The sequence below is a fragment of the Rattus norvegicus genome, chromosome 2 (genome assembly GCF_021556685.1).
Source record: "Rattus norvegicus strain SHRSP/BbbUtx chromosome 2, alternate assembly SHRSP_T2T, whole genome shotgun sequence".
In the NCBI taxonomy this organism is placed as follows: domain Eukaryota; kingdom Metazoa; phylum Chordata; class Mammalia; order Rodentia; family Muridae; genus Rattus; species Rattus norvegicus.
Genome location: NC_141535.1, coordinates 144,729,751 through 144,747,500, shown reverse-complemented (window position 1 = coordinate 144,747,500; position 17,750 = coordinate 144,729,751). Strand labels below are relative to the sequence as shown.

General features: G+C 39.9%; 2 protein-coding genes across 16 annotated transcripts in view; one reads left to right on the top strand and one right to left on the bottom strand.

The window, feature by feature from the left end:
• Med12l (mediator complex subunit 12L) overlaps positions 1–17,750 on the bottom strand; it is a 315,356-nt gene that overhangs the window by 150,670 nt on the left and 146,936 nt on the right. The window lies entirely within an intron of this gene.
• Positions 12,106–17,750, top strand: part of P2ry14 (purinergic receptor P2Y14) — a 40,492-nt gene continuing 34,847 nt past the window's right edge. For all 3 annotated transcript variants that reach the window (XM_087615265.1, XM_087615252.1, XM_087615238.1), the window contains exon 1: positions 12,106–12,187. The gene's annotated coding sequence lies outside the window, so the exon portion shown is untranslated. The remainder of the gene's footprint in view (positions 12,188–17,750) is intronic.

Below are 17,750 nucleotides of genomic sequence, written 5' to 3'. Positions count from 1 at the left end.
GGAAAAAGTATTCCATGCAAGAGAAACCAGAAAGCTAACAGAAATAACTATTAATGCCATCTGATGAAATGGAATTCAAAACCAATAGAAAGAAATAAAGAAAGATACTTTATTTCTATCAAGGGAATAATTAAACAAGGAGACATTAAAACCCTAAACATAAATGCAGTAAACTCTGGCATACTCAATTTAATAAAAAGTGTTTTATACTGGAATTAAAACCATAGATTAATTCCAATTTAGTAATAGTAGGTGATTTCAATACCCCACTTTCCCCAATATACAAGTATTCTAGAAAAAAATTAAACAGAAAAGTGACAGAATTAAATGACATTATACATCAAAGAGAACTTACAGAATTATCTACCCAAATACAAAGGACTACATATGTGCATACGTACATACATACATACAGGTAAACATACATCTCAGGAGAGCATGGATGTGTTCTTTACAATAAACTACAAAGCAAATATAGAGAAATTCAAGAACACTGAAATAACTCCATGTATTCTATCAGAGCAAAATAAAATAAAACTTACAATCAATAGTACACAAAGCTCTGGTAAGTGAATAAACTGGCAGAGATTAAATATTACAGAATGATGGAGTAACAGAAAAAAAATGAAAAAAAATTACTAATCTGTGATTAAGTGAAACTGGCTACATATGATCACAAAACTTCTAGAATACATTAAAGGCAGTCCAAGAGAGAAATGTATAGCTCTAGATGACTGTATCAAAAAATATCACAAAATTTATTATTACTTTATAAAAACAGAAGAACACTTCCACACTCATTTTATGAAACTAAGGCTATTCTAATGCTAAATCCAGGGAAAGATATAAGAACAAAACCCCAAACTATAAGTAAGTATCCATAATGAGCATTGGTACAGTAATCCTCAAGAACATTCTTAAAAATTATAGGCACATAACAAAAAGATAATCCAACACTTACATGTTGACTTTATCCCAGAAATGCAAGGATGTTTCAACACATATAAATCGATAAATATAAGTCATATAAGTAGATTTAAAGACAAAAACCCTATGATCATCTCAATAGATTTTTAAAAAATTGCCTTTGACAAAAGTCCACTGCCTTCAAGAAAAAAGTACTAGAATGAATAGTAGAGGTAGCACGCCTCAACATAACAAGGTAGATGTCTACATGCAATATATACAGGTACACACGCACACACACACACACACATGCACACATGCACACACACATACACACACACCTCATACACACCCCACACCCCCCACACATATATACACCACACACACACACACACACACACACACACACACCACACAACCAATATCCAAACTCCTTTTCAGTAAAGTGCCTGAAGATCTAACTAGAGTAATAAGAAAAGAATTTAAGAAATTACAGTTTTCAAATAGAAACAGATATCGTCTCTATCCCTATTTACAGACACGTTATTACACAAAGTAGCAGAACACAAAGTCAGGTTACAAAATTCGGTAGCCTTTCAATACACCAGTAAAACACTGATAGAAAATACCATGGAAACACTCTTATTTATAATAGCCTCAATGAAATTAAAATACGGAGGAATAAACTTAACCAAGTAGGTGAAAAACCTCTACTCCTTTAAATCTCTGAAGAAAGAGTTTGAGAAGGATACAAGAGAACACAGAGATCTCTCATGTTCACCGTCCAGAAGAATCAATAGTATGGAAATGACCATTCTACTAAAAGCAATTTACAAGCACAATGCAATTTCAGTCAGAGTTCCTACAACACTCTTCACAGAAAAAAGGAAAAAGAAAGAAAAGAAAATGCTAAAATCCTATGGAACCACAGAAGACCCCTGAAATCCAAAGCAATCCTGAGCAAATGAATAATGCTGGAGAGATCACCACTAAAACTATACTGCAGAGATACAGTAATAAAAACAATATGGTATTAGCACACTGTATAGTCTAAGTGTAAATCAACGGGACATAGGAGAAGGTGCAAACATTAATGTAAGTAACTACAGTAGTCATCTAATATTGACAAAGATGCCAAAACACACACTGGAGAAAGTGTCTTCAACAAAGAGTGCTGGGATTCCACATACAGAAAAATGAAATCAGACCTGCGTCTAGTACCCTACACAAAAAGTTGGCTCCAAATGGATTAAACACCTCAATGTGAAATCTGAAATGCTATATGTAACCTGCTAGAAGAGAATATAGGTGATATTCTAAATGCATATCTTTGCACCTACAGGAAAGTATAGCCCTCACACCTTATCAGGAAGCTTCTATGGAAAAAGGATATCACATTGAAGACTCCATTCTGATTTACAGATCAGGACTGTGTCCAGGTACTTCAAACTCCCTCCTAGGAGGCAGTGAATCGTCTCACATCTGAGGTCACACTGACTGAAATTTAAGGGTGCTGGACATTCTCACCTTCAGCACCAATAACAAATCAAACATCTCATCACCCTGTATGTTTCTTAAATAGTCTTGTAATTACACTTCAAATTCCATCTGATAAATTTCTAAGTGATAAAATAATATTAGCCTTATCTTTCAGGGAGTTACAAATGAAAAAATATTTTCTTTCATTGATAATAACGGGCTAATTCTTTTTATGCAAATGATAGAAAAGACATCTATATATAATAAAACAATATTCATGATGTTTTATATCTTTAAATACTAATGTTTCTTGATTTAATTTATATCTAAAATGCTCTATAGAGCATTAGCCAGGAGTTAAAAACTTAAACATTTGTATTTTAATAATAAAAGAAGAAAATACTATATTTACTCCTTCACAATTCTTATTTCTAAGCATATAAATATAAGAAAGATAGCCCATAGAATACAAATAACTGTAAATATAGTGGAAACTATATATTTAATCTTCTTTAAAATATATGTTTCAATCTCATTAAACATACATAAATTTTGGTTAGAGGTTTGTTTCACTTGTAATCTTCATCATGGCAAAGTGTGTTCTTGATTCCTTGATTTTACATATGTTAATCTATTTCACATGTAAATGTTACTTTTCTTGCAAATCTTTTATTAAACAGAGACTGTATTAAAAAAACTGCAACATCAGAAAGGTTGAGAGCCACTGGTTTAAAGGATGGCAAAGTAAGGGGAAAATTATATAATTAAATTGTAATCACCAACAAGAAAAATGAATTCCATTTCCAGAAATATTTATTCTTCTCTCATACATCATATTCCTCCCTCAGTTTCACCTCCCTCCACTCCTCTCATTGCTCTGATCCTCCCTGATCTCCCAAATTCATTCCCCTTCCTCTCCTCAGTTTCCCTTCAGAAAAGAGCAGACCTCCCAGGGATATCAAACTAACACAAAGGACAGAGAGGCAGCTGCATGTAGGTGAGTTGGGAATCATGAAGAGATTTGTAAACTGTCTGGCAAAATTATTTTATGAATGGACTAGTGGCTTAAGATTGTATTACAATAATTCAATGGCTTGATGTGCTTTCCTATATTTGTGTTTATTTTGGACTAAAAAATTACAAGAGTAATTAGAATAATAATTTACAAAGTCTAAGTCTAATCATAGAATACATGTATTTTTTTTTCAGATACCCCTGAGCTCTTGTTTTACTTCTGTTGCAGTGATGAAAGACCCATCAAAAGGCAATTGTGCGGTTTTGGAGAGAGTTTTATTTGGCTTATAACTCAAGGTTACAGTGAGAGGAAGTCAGTTCAGGAATTTAAGATAGCTGGTCACATTCACATCCAAAGTTATAGAGAAAAAAATGAATGCATGTGTGCTTTTTGATTCTTGTCTACTCTCATACAGCTCAAGGCCTTCTGCCTAGGGAATTATGCTGCCCACAGTGGCTGAGTCTTACTGTATCAGTTAACTTGAGACAATACCACCTCTCAATTTTTTCTTCCATTTTTATTAAATTGGGTATTTCTTGCGCTTCCTAGGCAAGTGCTCTACCACTGAGCCAAATCCCCAACCCCTAAATTGGGTATTTCTTATTAACATTTCAAATGTTATTCCCTTTCCCAGTTTCCTGTCCATCAGCCCCCCCTAACCCTTCCCCCTCCCCTTCTATATGGGTATTCCCCTCCCCTTCTACCCTCATTATAGCACCCCCCAACAATCCCCTACACTGGGGGTATAGCCTTGACAGGACCAAGGGCTCCCCCTTCCACTGGTGCCCCAACAAGGCTATTCACTGCTACCCATGCTGTTGGAGCCCATGATTAGTCCCTGGAAGCTCTGGTTGGTTGGCATTGTTCATGTGGGGTCGCAAGCCCCTTCAGCTCTTTCAGTCCTTTCTCTGATTCCTTCAACGGGGGTCCCGTTCTCAGTTCAGTAGTTTGCTGCTGGCATTTGCCTATGTATGCTCTGGGTGTGTCTCTCAGGAGAGATCTACATCCGGTTCCTGTCAGCATGCACTTCTTAGCTTCATCCATCTTATCTGGTTTTGGTGGAGATACACACACACACACACACACACACACACACACACACACACACACATATATATATATATATATAGAGAGAGAGAGAGATGTAGATGTAAATGTAAATGTAAATATAGATATAGGCCACATGTGGGGCAGGCTCTGAATGGCCATTCCTTCAGTCTCTGCTCTAAACTTTGGCTCCCTATCTCCTCTTATGAATATTTTGTTACCCTTTTAAAGAAGGAGTGAAGCATATGCATTTTGATCATCTGTCTTGAGTTTCATTTGTTCTAGGCATCTAGGGTAATTCAAGCATTTGGGCTAATCCACTTATCAATGAGTGTATACCATGTGTGATTGGGTTACCTCACTTAGGATGATATTTTCCAGTTCCGAGCATTTGCCTATGAATTTCATAAAGTCATTGTTTTTGATAGCTGAGTAATATTCCATTGTGTAGATGTACCACATTTTCTGTATCCATTCCTCTGTTGAAGGGCATCTGGGTTCTTTCCAGCTTCTGGCTATTATAAATAAGGCTGCTATGAACATAGTGGAGCACGTGTCCTTGTTGTATGTCGGAGCATCTTTTGGGTATGTGCCCAGGAGACCACCTCTCATTTTTGATCTAACTATCCTCACTTTCTCTCCCTCCTTGCTTCCCCCTTTAACTCTCTTTCTCTCTCCTTCTCCTTATATAACAAGATATTAATAAATATATCTTGTTGATTGATTTTGCTATTGGCTTCCAGGAACCAAGTTTGGCTCTATTTTTGTTCACAGAGCCAATTTTGGGCCCATTTGAAATTTCATTGATCTGAAATTTTTCCCCATACTAATGTGGTTTTTTTTCCTTATGGTCAATATATACATGATTAGTGTTGAACATTTCTTTTATCCTTATCTACATATAGAGTCATAAACATCCTTCTGGTTCCTGTTTTAGCTCTAACCACCCCATTTCAATACAATGTTTAATTGATTCAAATATTTGCTCTCACCCTCAGTTAAAAATATTTTATAATAATCATTTAACTTTTGACTTATTTGTGCCTGCAAATGTAAAATGTGTTCCCTGAGAGTACAGTTAATATATTTATATTATGTCATATATTTATAAACCTGTTATGAAAATCTAACTTCTAATTGGAGCATTTAAGCCATTTATAATTATAAACATTTATTATTTATAAATAAAGTCATGTTCAAATTAACCATTCTTTGCAGTTGTTTCCTAGTAGTTCCATCTGCTTTCTTCCCCTTTGACTCATTCTGTCTGCATTCATATTAATTAAATATATTTTATGATTTAACAAAAAAAGCTGTACCAGTCTCTGAAAGCTTCTGAAACTTTTAAAATCCTCAAGGTTCTTCACCAAGGTTTTATAACAGTGACTGGGGAGAAAGAGTCCCTGGCCCACAGAGCTGCAGCTGCCCTCATGAATGTCAGAACCACAGGATGCAGTTTTCACGCTGGGTGGTTTTACATCGATACGGATGCTCCTGTATCACTCAGGTTTCTCCAGTAATCCTGACCCTTAGTCCTTTAAGTAACTCCAATAAACTCACTGTCCACTAAGCTAGACAAGGTGACTCATTCCTTTGGTGTCATTAGTTCTTATCTGGGGTAACTAAACATTCAATAATGCTTTCCCAGGAAAAGTCACATAACAAAAGCCTGTGTAAACAGCCCAGAGTCTTGTAGTCTATTTCAGTTTTCTTCAGAAGACCTCCACGCTGACTTCCACAGTAGCTGCACCGGATCCTACTCCCAGAGGTGAAGAAGGGCTCCTTTCCCACACTATCACCAGTGCCTGTCAACTTGTCCTTGGTTTTCTTGGTAACATTCATGCTGACTGGGGGTAGATGGAATCTCAAAGCACTTTAAACTTGCATTTCTATGTCGTCTATGGATATTGATCATTTCTTCAATTATTTATTGGCTCTTTATAATTCTTCCCTTTGAAATGCCCACTAACTTTATCATACAATTCCACATTATGATTTTTGTTGTTGAGAGACATCTATAGTTGGCAGAGCGTACTCTCTTACCCCAGGGGGGAATCTCTTCACTCCTGCTGCCAGACTACCTTTGCAGTGCAGATTTTTAATCTCATGCAACCCCTTTTGTCCCCTATGAGGACTTCCTGTGCTGTCTGTTTCTTTTTCAGAGCATGCATGTCCATAAATGTACCCTGAAGAAGTTTTAGCGGTTTCATCAGTTTCAGAATTCCAGGTCTTACTGAAAATTTTTGATTCATTTTGAGTTGATTTGTGTGCAGTGTGAGGAATGTAGATATGGATGTGTTTGTTTGTAAGTGAACACCACTTTCCCAGCACCATTTGAGGAGGCTGTCTCCTTTCTGAAATCTTTGCTACGGACTAGGTAGCTGTAGCTGTTGGTTATGGTTTACTTTTGGGTCCTCTATGCTAGCCCACTGACCTATATCTTGTTTTGCACCAGTGCGAGGCTGATTTCTGCACTGTGGCTCCGGACGACAGGTCATGATCAGGCACTGAAGTGTCCTCATGGTTCTTAGGGTTGCTTTAGCACTGTGGGGTCTTCTGTGCTTCCTAAAAACTACTAAGAAGACCTTTTCTAGACAAAAGGCTACTGGAATTCTGATGGAAATTACACTTAATCAATACCGTGCCTTAGTCGTTTTCACAATATCAACTCTGCCAATCCATGAATGTGGGAGTTATTTCCCTCTGATAAATTTCAAAATCTGGAGGACCATGTCTGGTCCCAGGTATTTCACATAGACGAGTAGGAATCGATATGAAGCCTATGGCCCCAAGAAGAACAAACTCAGATGCTACACTGCTATGGCAAAGCTCCTTCCGATGTTCTTTCTTGGCTTCGCTAATCCATGATCCTCCAGTTTCTCTGTCTGCCCCCTCCTCTTTCTCCGTCTCTCTTGCATATCTTTCTCTCTTTCTCCTCCTTCCTAATATGACCCTGACTAGCATTTTGAGCATAAAATTTCCATTCTTGGGGCACATGTCCACGCATTCATACAAAGCTATAGCTAATGGTTCCAGCCCTTGAGTGAGCTGAACAAAGGAAACAAGTGCACACCTGCCTGAAAGCTCTTTCTACAGGAATAAAAACAGAAACTTCCAAACAGGAAAGCAAGGACACCGACACCCAGCAACATTCCTAAAGTACCCATAAAACAGAGCATCGTGTCAGTCAGCACGTGAACGGAGAGGCTGCTCAGATGGTAGCTAGAGGAAGAGGCAGAAAAGAATCAGGGGCCAGGTGCATCTTCATACGGCCCAGTGACCTACTTCTTCCCAACTCCTACTTACTACCCTCCCCAATAAAGCCATTGATGGGAAGCAGAGGCCTCAGAGCCAATCACTTTATAAAAGACATCAGCTGATGAGTGGGCCTTAAAGAATTAGACAGCTGCTGGTTACCACCAACATATGAGTGCCACTCAACAGAAGGATAACTAGCCATGCCAGGGACTAGAAACCTAGCCAATTTCCCACAGCTAGTGAGGTTATAGATTTTACAAGAAAATCTACTACTGCCTACTTGCTAGACCAACGTTACTCCTGACTACATTCTTAATCTCAACCTTATAGTTACAGATAATTGTAGCTCCTAACCTTCATCAAAGAAGTATCTCTTTACAGGAAATAAAGAGCATCACAGAAAACCATAACTAGAAAACAACAGAGATCAATGTATCATGGGAAGTCCATACCCAATGGGTATACCTATATTACAGCTCTTGGAAGACAGGACAGAACAATTTGCAAGATCCAGGATGCCAAGAAGTCTGTGAAATAGCTTTTCCAGACAGGGCTCCATAAACAAGATCTGAACAGTGAAATAGCAAAAGACATGTAAAAAGAGTAGAGGAAGTCCTGAGAGAATGAAGTCTTGAGTGACTGTGTGCTGTGGGCATTGGTATAGCCATGTCAAGGACCCTAAAGCCACAGGCTCGGAGAGATGCCAAAGCCATCCTTAAGGGATCAAGAGCAGTGCTGACAGCACGTACACAAAATATCACCCGTGGTTTTCTCTCCCTGGATACTTATGGCCTGAAGACTGCTCCCTTAGAGAGATTGTTCCTACTGAAACTAGCTAAACAAGCCTCCTTTTGTAATCTGTATGCAATGACTGCCTCCTTGCCCGGCTGTATACAAAACTCCACTTCTTTGTTTAACTGTGTAGAGTAAACACTCTGATTTCTGGACTGCTGTGATTTTTCCAGCAGAGAGCTCAGTCTAGCTGATCCAGCTTTTCTGTGTATCTGTCCGTCTTTTATGCATCCCCTCACCATCCACAATCACACCCAGGTCCCCAGAGCTCTGTAAGGATGCAACACACATGTTAACCCTTAAAGGGGGGAAAATCTCATGGGATCACAACCCTTGACAAGAACGATAAGGCAACTGCTGACTACTGAGAGAGGGGAATTAATCTATCCCGGGGGTGTTGCCCATTGTTGGTTGTCCAATCCAAAGTTATCAGCCCTGAAACCCTATGCACAACAAGTTATAGTTATATATTTATGTATGTAATTGGAGAAGAAGCTACCAGCTGGAGAGTGGGGAGGTATGGAAGGAGTTAGATGAAAAGGGTGGTGAGGGAAGAAAGAGAAGTGGGAAGTGATGTAGCTGTATGTCAATTTTAAACATATATAAAATGTTTTTAAAGACCATCAGCTTATAACACAAGAGGGCACACATGAGCCTGCTGGAAACACTTCATAATATATATATGCCATAACAAATCTGTTATACCCCCACCCCTGGAAAATTGTGATAGCCAGTTACACATATTAACCATGGCCTAGAACAAGTTAGGGAGAGCTGCAAGAGAGTCAACAAGTAAGCAAGCAGAAGTGGGATCATCCTGAGACCCAGCATGGAGAGGCAGCAGATTCAGGCATTTCTCCCTGAAAAGTTCCTCAAGTACAAAAAGAAAACTCACAAGACCAGACCTTGTCTTCTTCTCTGGAAGTGTCTCTGAGCAAGTGCCCCTCCCCCCTAAAAACCACCTGTCTTGAAACACATGGTCTTAAGAACATAAGACAATAAGATCCTTCGCAAGAACTTATATGCTCGTCTTCCACCATCCGAGGGCTGTTTTGTGTATTGTCTGTTAAGGGACTCAAGAGGAAGGAAGTGCTCTTAACAGTGTGTGTACTTGGGCCTAGAGCAAACCTTTATATGTGGCCTCTCCTCCTAGGAGCTGAGCACTGCACTTCATATCATCCTTGTCCTACTACCCCCATCAAAACTATGTAAGACGTTATAAACTGGCTACTTATAGCTGATATTTTTCCTATGTATTAGTTAGGCTGGTCTTTCAGTCCCCAAGCTGTGAGGATGATACACGTTTGCAAAGTACTGAAAATGGACTCTGGTAAGTAAAAGCAGGCTTGTAGAAAGGTAGGGCCAGAACATGGATTCCAGGAACGACTCTGCCATGATTCAGATACTAATTTCTAAGAGCTGTGAAACCTAGATGAGGGGTGGAACAGCTGTAGAGTGTCACTAAGTGCTTGGAGTAGTATATGCAGAAAGAACTCAGTGTTCTCAATTACCCTGGCTCATAGAAGCAGGAGGTGAAGAGGGAAACTCGAAAGCTCTGTGTGGAGGCTCACCCCATGTGTAGAATGCCAGCGCTCCACTCTACTCCCTTACCCCTAAGGATATACCCTCATTTCTGCCACATGCTGGTTTAATCTTCACACTTCACATTTCCTAGAATTACATGGAAAAGTAAATAGCTCCAGTTCAAGGAAAACACAATGCCCTTCCCAACTGCACTCTTTATCAGATAAGATGAACTCTCTAGAGGAAGGTCAGGAAGGTATGAGAGCAGAACGTAAGTGACTCCCAATTGTGTTTAACATGTCTGTACTGATTCAGAAGAACGTAAGTGGCTCCTCGTCAGACCATCAGAGTAAGCAGTGCCTCGTGCAGTCAATCAAGGAAGTCTGGAGAGCTGCTGCATAGAGACTGTTAATGTCAAATCATCCTTTTAATCACAAAATGCTTACATATGGGAGACTGCAATGTTCCCTGGCAGTAACCGCCGTCTAGAAAGTTCTGCTGCTTTCTTCTGTGCATCCATAAATCTATTTAGCCAGGAGACTTCAATGCAGCTGATTGTAAGATGCCCCCCACACCCCCCTCTCTCTCATATCAGTCTCTACCAGAGTCACGTAATGAGCTTCCCTCAACCAGCTCTGGTCTCAATGCCTCTGTCAAAAGATGTGCAGTGACGAGGTTTGCATATGATACACAAAATAAAAATCTTCTGTTCCTAGAGAAAAAATACGCATGATTGCTTTTCCATTCTCAAGAGTCCAAAACACTGCCTACTGTTTAGTACCATGAATCCAGAATAATGGTGCTGTGCAGTCAGTGTAACTGTAAACACCTAGGTTAAAACTTTAAGACAAAAATAAATTGTAGACATAAGTTATTTGAGCATAATGTAGGCAACAGAACCTGTGCAAGCACATTGGAAATGTAGGAACCTTTAGTTATCCCTCTCTCAGTTAACCCCTTCCACTGCTGGGGTTTCTTTCTCATGCTCCCTTGGTAAACCTACATTCACTCAGCAGGGAGGGAAGAGGAGGGGAAGCCAAAGAAAAAGAACAGAAATAGAAGAGCCTCACAAAGAGGTTTACAAAACAGTGTTAGTTACCTTTAAGTCATTTTCACAGTTTTTAATACCATTTACTGTGATACCATTATACATTTAAACTGCTCAGTATTATAAGCTCTAGGGATGATTTAAAGCACTTATATAAGAATGAGTATAGGTCTGTTAAGTGCGAATATATCACTTTTTATGAATGACTTCCTATAAATGTAAATCTCCAGATGACTTGAGCAGCGGTGGGTTTTGTTAACACGCCAAGGGACTCAGGAATCAGTCCTGTCACAAACACGAAAGTTTCTGTAATCAGTTCAGTGGGAAGGATATAGAACTTTTAAAAGCTATTCCTACAGAATCGGGGATGAACTTAAAGTATGAATCATAGCATGAACAATACAAACCTACCAGAATTTTAATGTGATGTGTTCATCTATAGTCCTACTTAGATGAACACATCACATATTACTAGATGCTACTTGCCAGCAATAATTAAATATAAAGAATATGTGGAAAAAAGAGACCCACAACAGCCCTTATGTAACAGATATGGCCAGAGTCAAAATTCATTACCCAATTTCTAGGCAGCTCTAATACCACTGCACTCCTGAACCTGCGGTCTCCATCGCTGATAATCTCCTCTAAGGAGTGTGTGTCACGAACAACCAGGTTCTTCTTGCTTCCCATGGCTTACTGCACTTAACTGTCAATGGTGAAGTTTACAGAGGAAAATCCCTGTGAGCTTTTGCCTATGTGTTTATGCACCTATTGATAAGGAGGCGTAGGAAGAAGTAAAAATGGGGAAGGGGAGGGCAGGGAGATTTGGCCAGGCTGCTGCCCCTTTGACTCACAGAATACCAGCAGAGGACAGCCTGACACCCACACAGAACAAAACATTTCTCCCTGCCCTGGTTCCACTTTCTAGCCTTGACTTCATTCTAACTGCCCTGATTCAGTGACAGCCAACCCATTATCTTGTGGCTTCTGCCAAGTTCCTGATTTTCTTCTCTTCTTGAAGATGAGGAAGAGCTCTGTTTAAGTGCCCTCTGGAACCTACACTGAGACGTATTCCAACATCTGTGGAGTCTAGCGTGCACTACAGGAGCCAGAAGCAGGTAAGGAAACTCTTCATGAAGTAGCCCGGGTGTGAGAACGGAAGAATTCCGTGACACTGGGCAATCCTCATGTTCTACCAGTAGAAGTCAGTTTGTTTCAAACTTGTAATTGTTTGGCATGTTAAGTATTTCTCAATGGCAACTTTGGGGGCCAAACCTTAAGTGTTAAAATTGATTACCTGGGACTCCCAATTGTGTTTAACATGTCTGTACTGATTCAGAAGAAACTATTTCACAAGTGTCCATCTCGGGCATTTCAACTGTGTGAAAGGACACGAGATGGCTTCTCAAAAGTAAGTTCACTGTCGTATTTCTTCTTTCAAAACTTCTCACTATGAATAGTTTCTCCTTTTCTGTAACTGCACTCATACTCACATAACAAAATTGTGTCTGTTTGAATGTATATTTACACAAGTAAGAGCTTTTAGCTTGGTCTTGCCGGGAAAGTTAATCCTAATTGCACCTAATAAAATATGAATTTGTTCTTAAGGAATATGTATGTATGTATGTATGTATGTATGTATGTATGTGTATATATGTATATATGTATGTATACATACACATATCCTATATATATAGCAAAAATTTGCATTCATTAGATACTTACACAGTTTATGAATAATCTGCTAAATTACTTAAAATGCTTGAACTATTTTCTATTCAACATATAGGACCAAGCATGGACCTAGTGTCAGTACACTCAGTGAGCCCATGTAAGCCACCTAGAATACACTTTTTATTTACTGTTGAATTTTGGGAAGGTATTGCTTTGAGGTGTTTTGGTTTCTTGGCTTGTTTTTTATTTGTTTTGTCTTAGGAAATTTAATCCTATGGAAGAAATAAGAGTAAAGAAAAAAACAATGTACACATATATCACTTTTAAAATACACAAAAATCAAAAATACATGTTAGGAGTGAATTATCTAAATCCCAATTTAAAAATAGGAAAACAGGGCACTCACTAAAAATACCAAAGTAACATTTTAAGTTCTATAAACACATAAAATCTTCAATAAAACTTGTAAATACATGAGAGCACATGTGTACAGTTCCGCACTCACAGATGCATATGATGCACACACAGTTATGCCTATTAAGGCCAAAGAAGAAGACAGGAGAGACCAAGGTGCTCAGAGCTGTGAGGGGAAGTCAGCAGGCTGTGGGAAGTGACTACCACTTGCCGCCCTGTAGCAGCAGCACCTCAGAGGAAGCAGGGCCTGAAAGAATGAGGCTCTCGCTGGAAGGCAACAGCTGACCCTACCAGGATCTAAACCCCCTGCATGCTAAGCGGCTGGCTCTGCTGCTGGCTCCTGCAGACAATGATTCCTATCAGCTTTACCCTGCAATGGCTTCAGCTGCTTCCTCTTCTGCCTTATAATCTACCAGTCATCCATGGGTCAGCATGCCCTCCCAGGCTCCTCAATCCACTGTGGCTACTTTCTCCCTTAGTCATGTATTTTCAGGGTTTTATTTTTTTTCTCACTAAATTATCACTGGCAATTTTCCAAAAAAAAATAAAAATCACAACGAGGAGGACACAGCAATAAGGAGAAATGAATCTCAAAGTAGGCATAAGAAATGGCAAAGCCCTATGAAACAGTTCATGTTAAACACTAGGCAACAAGGTACCAAGCACTAGGTACTAAGTATCATCCTAAGTACCTGATCCACCAAGTTCCCTGTACTGCATTCGTATTTTCTAAGCCACAAAACATCAATTCAGATAATATCTGTGAAGTCATTAACAGACTAATGTATGAACACAGTATAAAGTAAATGAGGGATAACACTGCTGCTTTCAATGCTTTCACAGAGATCAGGATCATCAAAAAATGACCTTTATACAACAGATCGTTAGAACACGTAATCAATGGGTCAGCATGTCCTCCCACAGAGCACTTAACTGTAATACCTCTACAGGATTTTCAATTCTTTTTGTTTTAAGTTCATGTACAAGGCATCCCCTGGTGATGCCGAAACTGGTGGTTTGAGAGCCACTTACTCATGAGTGACACTACCATTCACATGTGTCCTACCAATAGGCTGCCTACAGGTTTTTCACTCAATCTAAGCTACCTAGTAAATAAACAAATGCTTAAAAAACAAAACGCCCAGCACCTCTCCATGTAGTGCATCAACCCTGAGGTAATTAAGCTTTGTGCTAGTCTTTAGCATGAGACAGTGGGTGAAGAAGGAAAGGACCACTGGATAACACACTTCTTATGGTACAAGATGCTTCTGAACTCAACTCTCTGAATACAATGGCGAAGATGGCTTGGAAACAGTGTTCACTCTAGTAGATGCTTTTAGAATGAACTTGGTTGTTGAGGCTTCTCTAAGCCTAAATCTCTGATAACACAGAAGTCAGACTCATTGAACCAGGCTCCTGCATTTCCCTCAAGTCAGGAGCACATGAGTTGGTGTCTCAGCATGAGCAGACTCTACAATGCCAAGAACAAACCAGTCTGAGATGATATATGACACCAGCACAAACACTCTACCGTGGGCATCTGTGCTTCCAAAGGACCATCTAGTCGAAGAGAAGCAATAAAAAGAAATAAAAGTCACATCAGCTGAAAATTATGAGTTCAAGAGTGCCAAGTAGGTTCAGGTCAAGCTCTCAAAGGATAGGCCCATGAACCACACTAGTGGACTTCTTTGATGTGCAAGAGTTGACCCTCGACCCACTGACCCAGAAACCCTAGGGACAGAACTCTGCAGTCAATGCTTGAACTAGTCCTACTGGTAATTCTGAAGTACACATTTGAGCTTCAATCGTAGGATGATCATACAAATGACACACACACCTGACAACTGGGCAAACTTGTAAAGAGTGCTTTCTTTCTCTTTCAAAGTGCCTGGTGCCACCTATGGTCAAACTGAGTGCTTTCCTCAGAGACAAAGTACTGCCTGCGATTTCAAATGAGCTGTGAGTCTACTGTGAGATCCACAGTACCTATGAATGTGAAAAAGGAGCACTGTCTCACGAGAGTCTGAGCACATCGGCTTAAAAAAGCCAATTACAACACACATGTATTACTTTTTTATTGGTTATTTTATTTATTTACATTTCAAATGTTGTCCCCCTTCCTGATTCCTTCCCCTCCACAAACCCCCATCTCATCACCCCTCCTTTGCCTCTACGAGTGTGCTCCTCCACCAATCTACCCATTCCTGCCTCACCCCTCTACCATCTCCCTAAGCTGGGACATCAATCCTCCACAGGACCAAGGGCCTCCTCTGCCACTGATACCAGATAAGGCCATCCTCTGCTACATATGTAGTTAGAGCTATGGGTCCCTCCATGTAGGCTCTTTGGATGGTGATTTAGTCCCTGAGAACTCTGGGGGTCTGGTTGGTTGATATTGTTGTTCTTCCTATGGGATTGCAAACCCCTTCAGCTCCTTCAGTCCTTGCTCTAACTCCTCCATTGGGGTCCCTGTGCTCAGTCCAATGGTTGGCTGTGAGTATTTGTATCTGTATTAGTCAGGTGCTGGCAGAGCCTCTCAGGGAACAGTTATATCAGACTTCTGTCAGCAAGCACTTCTTGACATCAGCAATAGTGTGTAAAGTCTATTTTAAATTCTCAGCACATCCTGAGCAACATACAGGCAACAGGTAAACCAGATGTACTTTCTCCCAACACACAATTTCCCCCAAACAGGTCTTAAAATCCCCTTTATTAAATCTTCTGGCTCTTCCTTATGGCTCAGATAGCATCCTAGAAAAGCATATCACTAGCAAATAAACTACTTGTCCTTCCAGTAACAACTCGGCTCTCATAACTCACAGGAAAACCAAGTCTACCAGGAGGCTTCTCAGTTCACCTGTTCTTTTAATGTCAAGTCACTGTTTGGCATCTACTCAATTTCTGTTTTCTTTGAAAACTTCTGACTGTACCCAGCCCAAATCAGACGGCTAGCCCTTCGTTCTGAGCACAAGTGAGCCACATGCTATCTGTGAAAAGCCTCAAGTGTCTTACATGTCATGGTCTGACCACTCGCTCTTCACATAAGAGAACAGCAGGGGTTGGTGGTTTCTGTCTAGTTCCAGAACATCTGATGTTGAAGTTAAGATTTTAAAGAGAAAAAAAAGTATCAACTGTGAGACATATGGGAGCTGGCCCAGAAGACACTGCTGTGCTGGTGTGCTCACTGTGGCAAGGATCTGGATGTTTGCTTTTCCAGGATCACAAAAATTAATTTCTATTACATCATGCAGAGCTACTGAACTCTACATGTGGTTTAAAAAAAAAACACAGAATCCTGTACATATACTGAAGGAATTGAATTGAATTTCATTCTATAAACACCAATTCCCTACCACACGACGGCCCCAGTTCTAGACACTATAGATACTCTGCATGAAGAACTGTCCTCTGGACCGCGTTCTAATGGGTCGCATTAAACCTTACTTTTACTATAACCAATGCTCTTATGCTAGGACTAGCTTTTAAGTCACACTAATGATATTTGAGCACATAATTTCTTAGGACATGTTTTTACTAACTTTAGAGAGATTTGGAGGAGATTCTAATCTCACAATGAATATATGCTGGCTTGTTCTAACCCTGCTGGGAGCTTATGGCTCTGCATTTACTAATAATCAAAAGATAATATAGAAAAGGTGGGCCTTGGTAGTCAATGTTCTCTTCCTCTCCTACCTCCCAAAACTGTCTTTCTGTTGAAAAACCTAATTGCCTGCAAGCACCACCTTTACAGAAGTGAAAATAGGAAGGGAAAGGTTGGGGTCTCACATGAAGAGAAAACCTAGGGCCAGATGTCCCCGGCTATCACCAAGTCTGTGATGAGCTGAATGCAGCGACTACCCTCTTAACTGGCACTAGAGCAAACTGGTTAGCTAAGAACAGAGTAAGTAACCAAACCAGGCTTACGAGGAGTTATTTCTGGAAAACAAATATTTTTCTTAAACTATATTTTATACCTAGTGTGTGTGTGTGTGTGTGTGTGTGTGTGTGTGTGTGTGTACGTACAAGTGTGGATGAACTACATGAAGGTAAGAGGACAAAGTGTGGGAGTAGGTTCTCTCCATTCACCATGTGGGCCCCAGGGATAGAACTAAGGTCACCAGGTTTGGCAGCAGCCATCCTTACCCACTGGGCCATTTTGTTAGACTTTAAATGGGTTATTTCAACTTTGAACACACAAAGCTATTTTACTGCTCAATCTTTTGATATTGTGTCAAAGCCTTTTACTGACAAACTACAGATCTGTATTGATTTTTCTTTCCTACAAATGTAGCATATTCTCAGTATAGTCTGGTTCCTTAGTATAATTCAAATGAGTGAGAGGGTGTTTTGGGCAACCAAGGAGTCACACGAATAAAGTAACTGAGACTTAGATTAGATTTTAAGTCCCTGAAGAGAAGTAAGTCTGCTCGTGACAGTTCATTTTCCCAGACAATGGGCAGAAAGAAGCCAAGCCTTGCACCAAACTGGCAACAATAATCTGAGGTTTTGGCTAAAGTGTCTCTCTGCTGAGCCTCCTTGGAGAAGGCACAGCGTTCAGGGCTTCCTAACACATACAAGTGTGCATTCTGGAAT